The 8,322-nt window shown below is 43.1% G+C and overlaps 1 protein-coding gene across 3 annotated transcripts in view; it reads right to left on the bottom strand.

The window, feature by feature from the left end:
• Positions 1 to 1,708: 1,708 nt before the first annotated feature.
• ALKAL2 (ALK and LTK ligand 2) overlaps positions 1,709 to 8,322 on the bottom strand; it is a 144,100-nt gene continuing 137,486 nt past the window's right edge. For all 3 annotated transcript variants that reach the window (XM_073576439.1, XM_073576441.1, XM_073576440.1), the window contains one exon: positions 1,709 to 2,621. The gene's annotated coding sequence lies outside the window, so the exon portion shown is untranslated. The remainder of the gene's footprint in view (positions 2,622 to 8,322) is intronic.

The raw sequence follows: 8,322 nt of genomic DNA, 5'->3' as shown, positions 1-8,322 counted from the left end.
CTCATCACATTTCACAATCTGACTTCTTCCTCTGGAGAAGCACATAAGTCAGACTGTTAAGGACTGACCTGTGTTGGAGTAGTGCTATTACAACCACTAGGGACAGCACCCGTAGGTAGCTTCGTCAGGATATAGCCAGAGGTCAGTACACAGAGCAGCAGTAGAATCTTGAGGATAAGCAGCAGGTGGGAAGAAGCTAGACTAAAGGCCCCGTCTCACTAAGCGATCTCGGTAGCGAGATCGCTGCTGAGTCACAACTTTTGTGACGTAACAGCGATCTCACCAGCGAGATCGCTGTGTGTGACAGCGATCAGCGAGCGGCCCCCCTGCCGGTATCGCTGATCGCTGGACATTTCTTTGGTCGCTGGTCTCCCGCTGGCCAGCATGCATCGCTGCGTGTGACAGGCGGGAGACCAGCGATCAGGTGTAAAAAATAATAAAAAAAATATAGTTATTCTCACCTTCCGACGTCGCGTTCAGCCATCCTGCCTCTCTCCACGCTCCGGTCCCAGTGATCCTTTGCACAAATGACCGCGAGACTTTATCCCTCGAGACCGTGACATCTCGCGGTCATTCGTGCAAAGGATCACTGGGACCGGAGCGTGGAGAGAGGCAGGATGGCTGAACGGGACGTCGGAAGGTGAGAATAACTATATTTTTTATTTTGATTCTATTTTTTACAGGGATGGCCAGCGATGCCGGGCGCTCGGCATCGCTGTGCTGATCGCTGGTGAAGCTGTCTGTGTGACAGCTCACCAGCGACTTACTAGCGATCCTGACACCTTGATATCGGTGTCGGGATCGCTGGTAAGTCGCTTAGTGTGACGGGGCCTTAAGTGTACCGTTACACTTAGCGATGCACCAGCGATCCCGACAACGATATGGATCGCTCGTGCATCGCTAAGTGGTCGCTAGTGAGCTGCCAAACAGGCAGATCTCACCAGCGACATAGCAGGGGTCGGGGGTCGCTACTTACCTGTCAGACGCAGCGATCCTGATGTCCTCCCGCCCGCGTCCACGCATCGCTCGTCGGCGCCACAGGAAGCCCAGCAGGAAGCGCCCAACGAGAAATGGTCCAGAACATTCTCGCGCGATCAGCGATGAGCAGCGGGGGAGCCGGTCGGAGGCAAGTATCAGACATAGCGATATCGCTAGCAATATCGCTGCTGCGTCACAAAACCAGTGACGTTACAGCGATATTGCTAGCGCTATCACTATGTGTAACTGGCCCTTAAAGGCAGGGAGCTCAGTAATCTTGTAATGAAGGAACCGCAGTGCCAGGTTTAAGTAGGATGCTCAATCAGGAGATCACAGGGGGAGCAAATCAGGAACGCGGATTGGAGACATCAGAAACAACACAGGTACTAGTATCTGATTTAGCAAGGAACTGTCCAGTGAGCTGAATAGCTCGGAGGGAAGAGCTGCTGCACCAGAGCTGCGGGGTTCAAATCTTGACATAGACTTTATTCTCAACACATCCGCTTTTCACCATAAATATCCATCTATAATGGGAGATTCCAACCAGCAGACCCGTGGCAGCTGGATTTATTATTGAACTTCTGTAAGATTTGTGCTCTCATGACTCAACCAGGTTACCGCCTAAGCGCCCTATCCAAATAACGCCCTATAAGCGCTTTCTGCCCTTTCTGGCCCATTTATTCTGCTATTTTAGAACGGTCGTAAGCAATAGAGAGTCTGCACACCGACATGCTGTATATATACCAAACATTTATTATGCATGTCATATTTACAGATATTTACATATTGCACATGTCACTGGAATGTTTTATACATGTAATGTACAGAAAACTAATGGCATCAGCCTGTGTATGGCTATATACAACTGTGCCTCACACATCTCGCTCACAAAAGCCATCGTAGTATTATACATAAAGCGAAGGCTATGCAGCACTCGTAGAATGACCTCTACATAAGACGACATTGTCCGGTGCAGACAATGAACAAGGCAATCTGTCATGCAAATATTAAATAAGGACTAAACTGTTGTGACCATAAGTATTCAGCTTTGGGTTAAGAAAAACATATGGGAACCAAACGTAGCTTTTTGGTTGCATAAGCATTAAATACATTGATTTACAAGTGTTGCAAAGCAGAGTCTATTACAGGATTTGTATGCACACATTGCAACGGAAATATTACACAGAACATATGCAATATTAATATTATTGGTCTAGCGGAGGTCACAGACAAGTCTTTTTGGCAGCATAACACACCTGACCTAAATGTAGGCTTGAACCTATAGCCAGAAAAACAGCTAATTGGAGGCCAACCTGAGACGAGACATGAGGCAACCAACGTCTCCTTCCAGTTCTCTGGCAAAGACTTGGTTGACCATGGGCATATGACCAGGGCACTAGAAGTGCGTTCTTTCTATATGGCAGTTACAGTCATTGTACATTACATCCATCTGCATGAAGACAGGACAACATATCAAATATAAGTTGTGACAGCTATGGAAGTACATTAGTTTGTCAATATGCAAAAATAAATTTATTTGTTCACAATGGGATGTGCTATAGAAACATCCAAATCTGTTCCCTGTTGGTTTCCAAGGCACTTTTTTTGTTTTATCGTCTTGGTAATTCATGTTCTTTTGATATCTGTCAGGAGAGAAAAATGTAAAGTGTTAAAACAAAGTTATATGCAAAAATAAAATAAGTGTTGCAACTCGAGCGTGCATCACTGTAACCTTAATTGTCTGCACAACCTGGGTCCAAAAAAAGTTTAAAATGGGTATTCCAGCCTAAGATTGTTGGGTGATAATTGTTGGATTGGTGTGAGTCTCATTAGTGGGATTATCAGCCATTCGTTTCTGGTTTCCCCTGCAGTTGAATGGAGTGGAATGTTTTGAGCTCTGTCACTCCATTACAGGGAATCGGTCCGTAGGATCGACCCTCCTAAGCCGTCTATGTGAGCATGTAGGTGATAGGAAGCTGAATAAAATGATACCTTAATATCTGTGATCTGATGTCTTCCACAGAAATCCATGTTTTTCTTAATATGCAAATGATCTGCTAAGATCTATGGGATGGACATAGAGCTCCCTTAGAATCTGCTTCCAGAGCTTATTTTAAATGAAAGGAGGTGTTTACAGTGTGAGACATGTAGAACAGGAGAGCAAGACTGTCAGTCATTACATGTCTCACAATGGTGACTAGGGCTGGCTCCAGGTTTCCGTGTGCCCCGGGCAAAAGAGTGTCAGTTGGCCCCTTTAACACATACCACAATTCATGATGCTCCGATATGGCAGAGAAATATTGGTATAGTGCAATGACAAATACTTTACTTCTTACATTACATGACCGATATCTATTTTAAATTCTACAATAGCTCAAAAACAGGACAGTATATTCCTCCATACAGTATTATGGCCACCACATAGTGCACCATACAGAATAATGAGCCCCATAAATTGCTCCATACAGAATAATTGGTCCCATATAATGTTCCATACAGTATATGATGAGCTCCACATAATGCTACAGTATATGATGGTCCCCATATAATGTGTCATACAGTATAGGAGTACAGTATAGAGTAGAATGAGCCCCACATATTGCTCCATACAGTATAATGAGTTGCTTATAAAGCTCCATACAGTATATGAATAAAGCTCCATACAGTATATGATGGGCCCCATATATTGCTCCATACAGAATGGGCTCCATATAATGCTCCATACAGAATAGTCCCCATATGTGCTCCATATAATGCTCCATACCCTATATGATGGCCCATAAATAATGAACCCCATATGATGCTCCAGTATATGATGTGCCCCATGGATGATGCTCCATTGTATGATGCGCCTATATAATGCTCCATATATAATGGGCCCCATATGATGCTCACTAGTATATGATGGGACCCTTGGAAGATGCTCCATTGCATGATGGGCATATATAATGCTCCATATATAATGGGCCCCATATGATGCTCTAGTATATGATGGGCCACATATGATACTCTAGTATATGATGGGCCCCATATGATGAGTATATGATGGGCCCCATGGATGATGCTCCATTGTATGATGGGCCTATATAATGCTCCATATATAATGGGCCCCATATGATGCTCTAGTATATGATTGGCCCCATATGATGCTGCAGTATATGATGGGCCCCATGGATGATGCTCCAGTGTATGATGGACCTATACACTGTGCAGAATTATAAGGCAAATGAGTATTTTGATCACATCATCCTTTTAATACATGTTGTCCTACTCCAAGCTCTAAAGGCTTGAAAGCCAACTGCCAATTATGTAAATCAGGTGATCTGCATCTCTGTAATGAGGAGGGTTGTGGTCTAATGACACCAACACCCTATATAAGGTGTGCTTAATTATTAGGTAACTTCCTTGCCTTTGGCAAAATGGGTCAGAAGAAAGATTTGACGGACTCTGAAAAGTCAAAAATTGTGAGATGTCTTGCAGAGGGATGCAGCAGTCTTGAAATTGCCAAACTTTTGAAGCATGATCACTGAACAATCAAGCGTTTCATGGCAAATAGACAACAGGGTTGCAAGAAGCGTGTTGATAAAAAAAGGCTCAAAATAACTGCCCATGAATTGAGGAAAATCAAGCGTGAAGCTGCCAAGATGCCATTTGACACCAGTTTTGCCATATTTCAGAGCTGCAATGTTACTGGAAAATCAAAAAGCACAAGGTGTGCCATACTCAGGGACATGGCCAAAGTAAGGAAGGCTGGAAAACAGCCACCTTTGAACAAGAAACATAAGATAAAACGCCAAGACTGGGCCAAAAAATATCTTAAGACAGATTTTTGTAAGGTTTTATGGACTGATGAAATGAGAGTGACTCTTGATGGGCCAGATGGATGGGCCCGAGGCTGGATCAGTAAAGGCCAGAGAGCTCCACTCCGACTCAGACGCCAGCAAGGTGGAGGTGGGGTACTGGTATGGGCTGATATCATCAAAGATGAACTTGTGGGACCTTTTCGGGTTGAGCATGGAGTGAAGCTCAACTCCCAGACCTAGTGCCAGTTTCTGAAAGACACCTTCTTCAAGCAGTGGTACAGGAAGAAGTCGGTATTGTTCAAGAAAAACATGGTTTTCATGCAGGACAATGCTCCATCACATGCATACAAATACTCCACAGCGTGGCTGCCCAGTAAAGGTCTAAAAGAAGAAAAAATAATGACATGGCCCCCTTGTTCACCTGATCTGAACCCCATAGAGAACCTGTGGTCCCTCATAAAATGTGAGATCTACAGGGAGTGAAAACATTACACCTCTCGGAACAGTGTCAGGGAGGCTGTGGTGGCTGCTGCACGCAATGTTGATCGTAAACAGATCAAGCAACTGACAGAATGTATGGATGGAAGGCTTTTGAGTGTCATCGTACAGAAAGGTGGCTATCTTGGTCCCTTTTTTTATGGGTTTGGAATGTCAGAAATGTTTATTTCTACATTTTGTGTTGTTATATTGGTTTACCTGGTGAAAATAAACAAGTAAAATGGGTATATATTTGGTTTTTATTAAGTTGCCTAATAATTCTGCAGAGTAATAGTTACCTGCACAAACAGATATCCTCCTAAGATAGCCAAATCTAAAAAAAAACCACTCTAACTTACAAAAATATTAAGCTTTGATATTTATGAGTCTTTTCGGTTGATTGATAACATAGTTGTTGTTCAATAATAAAAAGAATCCTCTCAAATACAACTTGACTAATAATAATTATGCAAACAGTGTATAATGCTCCATATATAATGGGCCCCATTTATAATGCTCCAGTGTATAATGGGCCCCGTATATGATGCTCCAGTGTATGATGGGCCCCATTTATAATGCTCCAGTGTATGATGGGCCCATATAATTCTCCATATATAATTGGCCCCATATGATGCTCCAGTGTATAATGGGCCCTATCTATGATGCTCAAGTGTATGATGGGCCCCATATATAATTCTCCAGTGTATAATGCTCCCCATATATTGGTCCAAACATTATAAAAAATGAAATACCTCTCCTCGCTGGGCACTGCTCCACTCTAGACTCCTCAGCGTTGCCATATTCAAGCTCTCTGCACTTGGACTGTACAGGCAGAGGGCGTACAGATGTGACCTCAGCGTGCTCTCTGACATGAATGTCATTGTCAGGAAACACTGAAGAGGTCACAGCGGTGGAGGAGGGAGAGGTAAGTATTGCAAGTGCTGGTGCCCTGAGCAAGCAGGGGAGGCGCACTCGTGGGCGACGGCAGTGGCACACGGCCCCTCATAGTACGACGGTGTCTGACAGCAAGTGGGCCCCCCACCGTCAGAGACACCGGTGTACTGCGAGGGGCCCTGTGCCAGTGCCGTCGCCCATGAGTGGGCCCCCCACCTGCTCAGGGCCCCGGCACTTTCCCAGGTGCGCCAGGTGCTGACACCAGCCCTGCTGGTGACGCCTCCTCACTAGAGATGAGCAAACGTGCTCGGATAAGGTGTTAAGCTTGTGTGCTAATACAGTGTTTTTGGCGTGCTCAAATAATATGTTCTAGCAATGGAAAAGAAAATAAGTTGCACTAATATCAACTGCAAGGGTGCTGCATGATGTATTGTATGCAAATACATGAGCAAAAGGAGGAAAAGATCAATGCAAAAATATGCGCACACCTTAATATAGGAAAAGTATAACAAACATGATTTTTATTAATTAGACCAAAAAAGACACATACACTGTAAAACACCATTAAAAACAACAACAAAAGACAGTAATACAATGCCCAAGGTACCGTAACTGTCCTAATGACTAGTGAAACATAATGGACCTGAACCTGAGTTCATGATACAAATGGACATAGTATATGTTAGCTATAAACAAAAGAATGTGCTCCGAAAAAGCCTTCTGCATATACTGTATAGTATATAATTATACATAAACCACCAAGATTGGACGTCCCCAAAATTGGAGAGTGTGAACACAAGACAAAATCAGAAAGTATACATATCGTACCACCCTATAGGGCAAACTGGAATAATTGGCATATAGAGAAATAATACAGCCAAATAGATATTAAAAGCAGCCACCAGAGGGCGACAAAAGTCCCCGTAATGCGGTGTGCAATAGCAAAAGCTAGAGCCTAAGTATAGGAAGGCTATTAGAGATGATATAAGGTGCTGCTAGATAAGGATAGGTATTATTATTATTATTATTATTATTATGCATTTATATAGCGCCATTTATTCCATGGCGCTTTACATGTGAAAAGGGGATATATAGACAAGTATAGTAAACATGTGTAAGACAAGGGACATACAAGTACATAAGGAGAGGGGACCCTGCCCGCGAGGGCTCACAGTCTACAGGGTATCAGGCTAAAGGGGCATGAATAGTCACCACAAGGAGCAGTCAGGTCAAACTGTTGAGAATAATCATGACAGATAAAGAGAGGTCCTAGGACCAGGGGCGTGTGGGAAGCCCCACGCGTATCGCTGCCACCGTAGCTTCGTCAGGGGAAGTGGCGTTCAATATAATAGCAGTGTGTTCAAAAACATGATTTAATCACAAAATCTTTAAACTAGTTTTTATTTCCATGCATTGGGAACATTGCACGCGGTTTTCTAATTCAAAACAGGAAGAGAAATGTAGATAATTTTAATTACTTTACAGAAAATAAAAAAAATGAACATTAGGTTGTTCTGAAAAAAAAACAGCAGTGTCTGCATTTGTCTTTACAAACTCACAATACGTACTATTTTTTAGTATTCCTGTGAATCACTAACCTAATATTTAGCTGTATACTTCACATCTCCGTTGCATAGTCAACCAAACTCTGTCACCTGTTATTCCAGCCCAGGATGCTTGGACTACTACATTCCACAATTTTGTGGCATTTGCTGAATTTGCCTTTACCCAAAGTGTGAACGTGCACCCGTGATGAGTCTTCCCCCATGAATAAGGTAAGCGCCGAAACGCGCTTAGGGGACCCGGCTGCACGCTCACACTTTGGGTAAACTGAATCCTTATATCCACCTACTCTTTCTGCACATGCTCTTTACTTGGTATAACTTTATATCAGCCAGCATTTATTTAGCATGTATATTTGGCAGCCTAATAGCATCCAGTAACTTTATTGTATTTGCACTTTACCCTTCATTTCTGTCTTATTAAAACCATATATCCTGTGTCTCACACAACAATTATATAAGATTACTATTGGTGTTTCTGAATGTATTAAACATGTTGCACTTGTGCTATATTAGCCTATTACTACAAAGGTGCTGGCTCTGATTGCTTGGGGCCATGCATCCGTGATCCCAGCTTAATTTATTTGGACATACTATTACTACTCTAA

The sequence above is a fragment of the Dendrobates tinctorius genome, unplaced genomic scaffold, assembly GCF_039654945.1.
Source record: "Dendrobates tinctorius isolate UK_male_01 unplaced genomic scaffold, ASM3965494v1 ptg000049l, whole genome shotgun sequence".
NCBI classification, from domain to species: domain Eukaryota; kingdom Metazoa; phylum Chordata; class Amphibia; order Anura; family Dendrobatidae; genus Dendrobates; species Dendrobates tinctorius.
Note: the sequence above shows the minus strand (reverse complement) of the source record. Positions and strands in the feature narration are given on the sequence as shown.